Source organism: Thamnophis sirtalis, unplaced genomic scaffold, assembly GCF_051295495.1.
Source record: "Thamnophis sirtalis isolate CommonGarterSnake01/CBP01778 unplaced genomic scaffold, rThaSir2_p1.2 scaffold_3, whole genome shotgun sequence".
In the NCBI taxonomy this organism is placed as follows: domain Eukaryota; kingdom Metazoa; phylum Chordata; class Lepidosauria; order Squamata; family Natricidae; genus Thamnophis; species Thamnophis sirtalis.
Window position 1 is genome coordinate 149,613,499 of NW_028261383.1, and position 7,623 is coordinate 149,621,121.

A 7,623-nucleotide genomic window follows, 5' to 3' on the forward strand; every position below is an offset into this window, starting at 1 on the left:
CAATTCTGGACTTAGATGTTATTGTAAAATGTATCCAGACTGTCTGTCTGTGTGTGTGACAAGCTATGTGATCTTTTATACTGTCTTTCCAATGAAAAGCAATAGGGCTTTTTCTATTAAGAGCCTAGACTCTATCTTTTATGGGTGAATATACATTATACGTAGACATAGGCAGCTGCTGAGTTCCAGAAGTTCTGAACTTCAATTCCCATCAATCTATCTATGGGCAAAGATAGTAAGTAAAAACAATGGTCCAAAATTTCTGAAAATTTTTGACGCCAAATTTTATTCTCAAATTCGCAAACTTTATTTGCAGCACTTTTCTGTACAAATTAAATATATTAAATGATATAAACAGGATGCGAAGAAGATTTGTACAGATTATGATAATGATGGCAGTCAGGCAGAGATTCAGATGGAATACACTAGTAAAGAATGAATTGAATCTATGTCAAGATTGGCAGATTTATTGGCATAGATTTTTTTTCCTATGATCTACCAGGCTACCTGCCCCACTTTATTTTATTTTATCTTACTTTTTGATAAACTTTCAGTTAAAAACATTAGCTGGTATCTCAGCTTCCTGCAGTTATCTTTATTACTAACTAGCCATTACTAATAAAGTTAATTACTAGCCATAACTAATAGAAGCCATTTTAAGGCACAACAGGCTGTATCTTAACAGAACACACACCCTGAGGGGTTTTAGGGGTGTCTTACCCCCACAGTATTTTTCTCCAGAGGGCAAGTCGTCTGTGTACCAAGTTTGGTTGAAATTGCTTGAGGCGTTCCAGAGTTATGTTGGAACACATGTACACACACACAAACACAAACACACACACACACACACACATATTTTAAAAACAGAAATAAGGCCAAAAATCCAGACATTCCAAATGCTGGATCTTGACTAAGGGAGATACTTCCTGAAAAATTGGTCACCACCAATGCCCACCCAGTCCCACTTCCCTTATATCAGGCCAGGGACCAGGGCAACAAAATAGGACCCTTGGCCAAAGAAAAGACCACTTCCTTTCTGTCCACATGGACTTTACTTTGACGCAGTGGTGGGTTCCGGATCCCGTTCCAACCGGTACGGTTGGAACGGGCCCAGCAGCGTCCACATGGACACACGCAGCATGCGTGCACACACATACAGCCCGCGCATACAACATACTGTCCAATGATGCCTCTGCAAGTCTCCGTGATGCTCCAGCCGCACAGCGGAGCATCGCGCAGGGGCTGCACGTGCCGTGCACAGAAGTGCTGAAGACTTTAAAGACAGGTACAGAGCGCAGGCGGTCGGGTGGGCCCTCCAGAACACCATACCAGAATGGTACCCAGTACTCCAGCCAGGCTTCGGTACACCCGTACCATGGCGTACCTCCTGCAACCCACCACTGCTTTGATGGGAGTAACATCGGCATGTGAGCATGCATCCCCAAATGCTGGATTCACTGCCAGAGTCAAGTACTGAGGTTTTGAGAGATTGTGTTTTAATAGAAACACCTTTCTAACTATCAACCTTTTTTGTAAACCATCCGGATGCCCAAACTGGAACACAGAAACAGGAAAATCCTGGACAGATTAGGCTGGTGTCTTTGATTATAGTGGCAGATTGTCTCGAAATCAGACTGCTATTATGAAGTTATCAGTGGCAAACAATGTAATTCTCAGACCAGAGTCAAGCTAGCTTTGTGTGACCATGCTTCTCTTTAATATTTTATTTTACTGAGCTTGGACTCCAAGAGCCAGGAGAATATAGTGTGCACCAAGAGGGTACAGAATCAGAACTGTAAATCTTCTTTCTCCATATGTTTTCATTATTTTAATTAAATGGGTAGGCTTAGTTTTTGCTTTAAAAAGAACTGGTTAGCAGTTTGAGAGCATGCTATTGTAAATTGCTGATGGCCACCCCTGGCTTAGACCTACCGTATAGAATCAGTTGATCTTAGGATGGGGTAAATTGTCCCTTATATCAGAGGTATCAAACTCGTGTCGTCGTGGCAGTGTCACATGGTGTATCGGGACTTTTTTCCTCTTCACTAAGCTGGGCATGGGGGTGGCCAGCATGTGACGCATCCGGCCCGCGGGCCACGAGTTTGACAACCCTGCCTTACATGATCCCTCAGATTAACCATGCTCAGTTTTACATGGAAGACTGTAAATTCTACAGCCTCGCTTTAGCCAAATGGCTAAACACATGAATAGACCACCACCCCAAAAAAACCCAACCAAAACTGCAACCTCCAAAGCCCATAGGGCCAAATCATACCAAGTTCCAAGTCTCCTTTGGCACTTAAAACAAGTAGTAATCATACAGTAGAAGGCTGTGAAGCCTTACTGTCTATTAATAGCAACCTATGAGTAATTCTACTGAAGTGCTATTCATCATATCCAAATAAGTGTGAACTGGGGAAATTATCACTTAGCCATTAATCAGCAGCAGGCAGGCCATGTTCACACCAGATAACCTATGCAGCCATAGCTCAATATGTATAGGAAAAATATTTGGCGGAATTATAGAACAAAGACATATTTTATCTTATTCTGTTTTGGAGCAAATTGCCTCAGTCGGTATCCTTTTGATATGTTGGGCTTCAGTTCTCATAATATCACCGGTCAGGCTAGTGTGGATGAGGGGAGTCCAGCACATCTGGAGTTTGTCAGATTGAGGAAGGCTGGTTTTAGGATCTCAGAGTACAAAAGGGTTTAATCTGAGTAGTAGGAATTTCCCTTCTGTTCCTCTTTCACCTAGTCCCAACATTTTCTTCCTTTCTTATCTCAGATCTTGAGCAATGGCTTAAGCAAAGGAATCTTTAACTACCTTTCTAGTAGTGAAAAGAGGCACTGGTCTTCTGCTGTCTGCCTGTTAACAAAGCTTTAGCACATGGATCTGTGCAGCCTCTAAAAGGAAATCCTATCCAAACCCTTAACTCTGCGCTGCACCTAAGAGGAGGCCGTTCATAATCAGAAATCACAGCATCTAGTTTAGCCTTATTGCAGCTTTGATCCTCATTTGGCTCTCTTTGAAGACTCTTTGGGAATTCCAGTTGTTTCAGAATGCAATTGTACAAAATATGTTTGCCCATGGGATTGTATTATAGCACTTAGCAATAGCACATAGACTTATATACTGCTTCACAGTGCTTTCCAGCCCTCTCTAATCAGTTTATAGAGTCAGCCTATTGCCCCCAACAATCTGGGTCCCCGTTTTAATGACCTCAGAAGGATGGAAGGCTGAGTCAACGTTGAGCCTGGTGAGATTCGAACTGCCAAATTGCTGGAAGCCAGCAGTCAGCAGAAGTAGTCTGTAGTACTGCACTCCAACCACTGCACCGCACTGTTTTTCTGCCCTGTATGGCCACCCTGTGTATCCATTTGTTTGGAGTATTTGGAAATGGGCTGTGTCACCTTCTATCAGTATGCTTCCTCCTACACATCTACACTCCAACTAAGATTTTATGTCATCAAGTATAGCAAAAGCTCAGTTGATAGGGACTAGAAAAAATGAAGTTTTCAGATCATGGGCTTCTTTGCGCTATTAGCCTCACTTGGCCCCTTCTATTATTGTTAGTTTCTCCAGAAATGAAGGCCCTTTTGGGCAGTGGTGGGATTCAATTTTTTTTACTACCAGTTCTGTGGGTGTGGCTTGGTGGGCATGACAAAGCTTAGTGGGTGTGGCAGGGGAAGGATACTGTAAAACCACCATTCCCACCCCACTCCAGGGGAATGTTCCTACAAAATCCCCATTTCCTCCCAATCAGCTGGGACTTGGGAGGCAGAGAATAGATGGGCCAGTCAGAGGTGGTATTTACCGGTTCTCTTAACTACTTAAAATTTCTACTACCAGTTCTCCAGAACTCGTCAGAACCTGCTGAATACCACCTCTGGCTTTGGGAGATATATATCCAGTATCAGTTTTTCATTGTTGCTCTGAAAGTAAAATGTGATCCTATTGTTTGCTGCTGCACATACTATTTGGTGTAAGTTGTGGGGACAATATATTTCCCAACTAATTTATTCTGAAACTTGCCAAGGCCAACTAGGGCAGAATGCTCAGTGATTAGAGTGAGAGAAATTCTTGACAATCCCTAGCAATGCTGATTTGTTTAGTTGAGTGTCTAGAGCAGAGGTGTCAAACTCGATTTCATTGAGGGCCTCATCAGAGTTTGTGTTTGACCTCGGAGAACTAGGGTGGCTGTGGTTGGTGTGGATGTGGCCAGTTCAATGTCACTCATGTCAGGGGCACTTGGGGTGGCCCGAGCGCTCTTCCAGAAAAAACAGGCTCCCAAGCTCTGTTTTTGCTACCAGAGGCACTGTCGGTTGGTCCTTTGCTGTTTCTAGGGCAGCCCCGCAGGTCAGATCTAAGCATGCCATGCAATGGATCCAGCCCATGGGCCTTGAGTTTGACACCCCTGGTCTAGAGTTACCTATGAGGCTGGTACAAAATGTGTGGTACTGGGTTTCTTTTTGAGGATAATGTAAAATGCTCTAGTAGCAAAGGCAGACGGAAAACAAAATGATTCCAATCAAGAATCATAGATACATATATAGAGCCTTCAAGCAAAAAATGTTCAAAGTTAATATCCTGTTCTTAAATTCAAGCTGCTACAACTCCAGAATATTCAGAAACAAGTGTCTTAAGTATTCTTCAGAAGTATTCTTCAGAAACTTAAAGAGTACTTATTTGTGTGTTGATCAAATATATATGCCTACCCATCTCACAAAAACTGATTCTGGACAGCCTACAATCAATAATTAAAACAGTAAGTATATAAAAACAATCATTTTTTTTTTTAAAAAAGACACGTCACAAGAGAGAATATCAACCACTGTAGTGGAGTCATCTCAGGATTTCACTAGTCCTATGGATGCTCCCCACATCTCCCAGGCCCTCAAGAACCAGATCTCGAGAGACGTCTGGAATATTATAAGAATAAGAATATTATTATAAGAATAAGCAAGTCCTGTTGGAGATAAAATACTTTGGCCCAATCAGGGAATGCTCTAAATCAGGGCTGTCAAACTCCTGACCCATGGGCCAGATGCATCACACACTGGCCACACCCACACCTGGTTTAGCAAGGCGGGGGGAGTCCTGATACATCATGTGATGCCGCCATGATGACATGAGTTTGACACCCCTGCTCTAAATATATGCATTGTAAAGTACATGTTTCTCAGCATTCAGTGTATTTAGCAGTAAATCCTCCTGCTACTAAAATCTACTTGGAATCTAACCCAACTTCTGAAAACTCTATGGGACAATTCCTTGTAGTCCTGACAGCGATACAAAATGTTTGCCATGATTTTCCTCCAGATTGTTTTTTCTTCAACTTCCCCATACAGCATTTAGCTTTAGGTCTTCCTGGTAAGTACTAACCAGAGGTTGACCATCTTCAGGTTAAGATTAGCTAAGGTCAGCTAAGTGCTGCCACCTGCTGTGTCCCCTACCAAGACCAATGTATTTATGAGTAGTATGTACCATACTGCTAATAGCAGGAGCTTTTATTACTAGGTGAAGAATGCTTTTACTATGAAAACAGCTCCATTCTATCAGTGTTAAACTACTGGAGAGGCCAAAAGTAGATAATAACATCTGCTTGTCTCCTTGACAGTCTCTTCTTTTTCTAATAACCTTTCCCTCTCTTCATCCAATAAGCTGCCAAGTGGAGGATAGTTTATGGTTGCCAGATGTCTAAACCGAGAGCCTGCAGACATCCTCTAATCTTCTACTTTACTAAATATTGTCTGCAAAATCATTTTTAAAAGGCATGCATTAATGTTAATCTCATACATAAAGATGACTTTAGAAGAACTAGAATGAAATATAGGGAAGGAAGGAAGGAAGGAAGGAAGGAAGGAAGGAAGGAAGGAAGGAAGGAAGGAAGGAAGGAAGATGGGTTTAACATAAATTTACATGCCTTCCACAAGAGAAAAAAATTAGCACTTCAGGTAACTTATAAATAACTACAATTATTGTTAATTCCATTAAATCTCCTTGAAGCCCTCAGCATGGTACATGTTAGCTAGCTGTGTCTCTCAAGCACAAGGTCCTTCTACCATCACTCTTCCTCTTCCCTCCCCACCATATGAATCTTTTATTTCCCTCCCCCTGCTCCCAACATGTAATGCATGAACCCAAAATGGTACCCAGGAGTAACAAAGCTTCTTTCCAGATTTTAAAGCAAACTTGCCCCTTTCTATTATGGCCTCAGGAAAATCTAATGCTACTGACCACTGAGGGGCTATCTGTATGTGCCATGTAAAGAAAAGAAAAGCATTAATCTACCAATTAGATTGAGTGCTCCCTTATATATATTAACAATAGTTTCCCCTCCCCCCCTCTTCAGTAATCTGTCCTTCCTAAAATAAAATAAGACATTACAGTTTACGGCCTCTCATTATGAATATAAAAAAAGTAAAGGAAAAATTATCAACAGGAGTGTGTACTTTAGTCTGATAATGATCTTTAAATAATAGTGCTTTTTAAGAATGGTATTTAAGAAGAGAGCCAGTTTGGTATACTGGTTAAAGCATTAGGCTAGAAACCCAGAGAACATCAGTTTGAGTCCTACTTGTCGCGATGTTTTTTTGTTTTTCCAGCTGTGCTTATATTCTAAGACATATGGTAGACTGACTCTTCTCTGTAAGCCTACTATGCATGTCCTTTTGCCTTCTCTTTCTGTTTTGTCTGCCAAGAGGAGGTAGGCTAGGAACTTTACCAGAATGTAGTTATTAGCCAGTAAGTTTGTTTGTTATTTATTTCACAATAAAAATATGTTTTTTAGAATCTACCTCAGGTTTATTTTACTTAATCATAAAATATGTTCCAAGGAAAAACCACGATTCACCCCTCATCAAACACAGGGCTGAATTTACAACCCTCACACTACTGTGGATAAAGCCAGCTGGGTGCCAGTCCCTCTCCCTTAGCCCTGAGAAGAAGCAAGGGCAAACCACCGTGTGAAAACCCTTGTCAAGAAAACTGCAGTGATCAGTCCAGGCAGTTGCCCAGATCAACACACTGATTTAACACATTAAAAAAGGAGGAAACATCCTGGTAAGTAGAGGAGGTGGGCAGGACTAGCTACAAGAATGCATTGAATTGGTTGCCTCCGCAGAGATGCCTGCCTGACATTTTTGATAACACCAATAATAAAATATTCTAAAACTCACAATTTTAAATACAATTACCTCACACTTATTTTAGCTAAGTACAGAATTTCCCATTTTGCACAATTCAGGGCCATAGAGAAGTGGCAATGGGTCATACAGGTTGAAGTCTATACCTGTTGGAATTGCTAAGACTGAAAAACTGCTCCAGTTGCTTCCACAAGTAACGCATTTGCCTCAGTGGTGAAATTCAAATTTGTTTACTACCGATTCTGTGGGCGTGGCTTGGTGAGCGTGGTGTGGTGTGGCTTGGTGGGCGTGGCTTGGTGGGCATGGCAGGGAAAGGATACTGCAAAATCCCCATTTCCACCCCACTCTGGGGCCAGCCAGTCTTGAAGCTCTATCTTATCTTCTTTCCCTGAATCAGGAGATGCCTACCTGAGCTGCTTCGAAATACTATTTCTTAGGATTCAGAAATATTTCAACTCCTTTAGCTTAATTAAT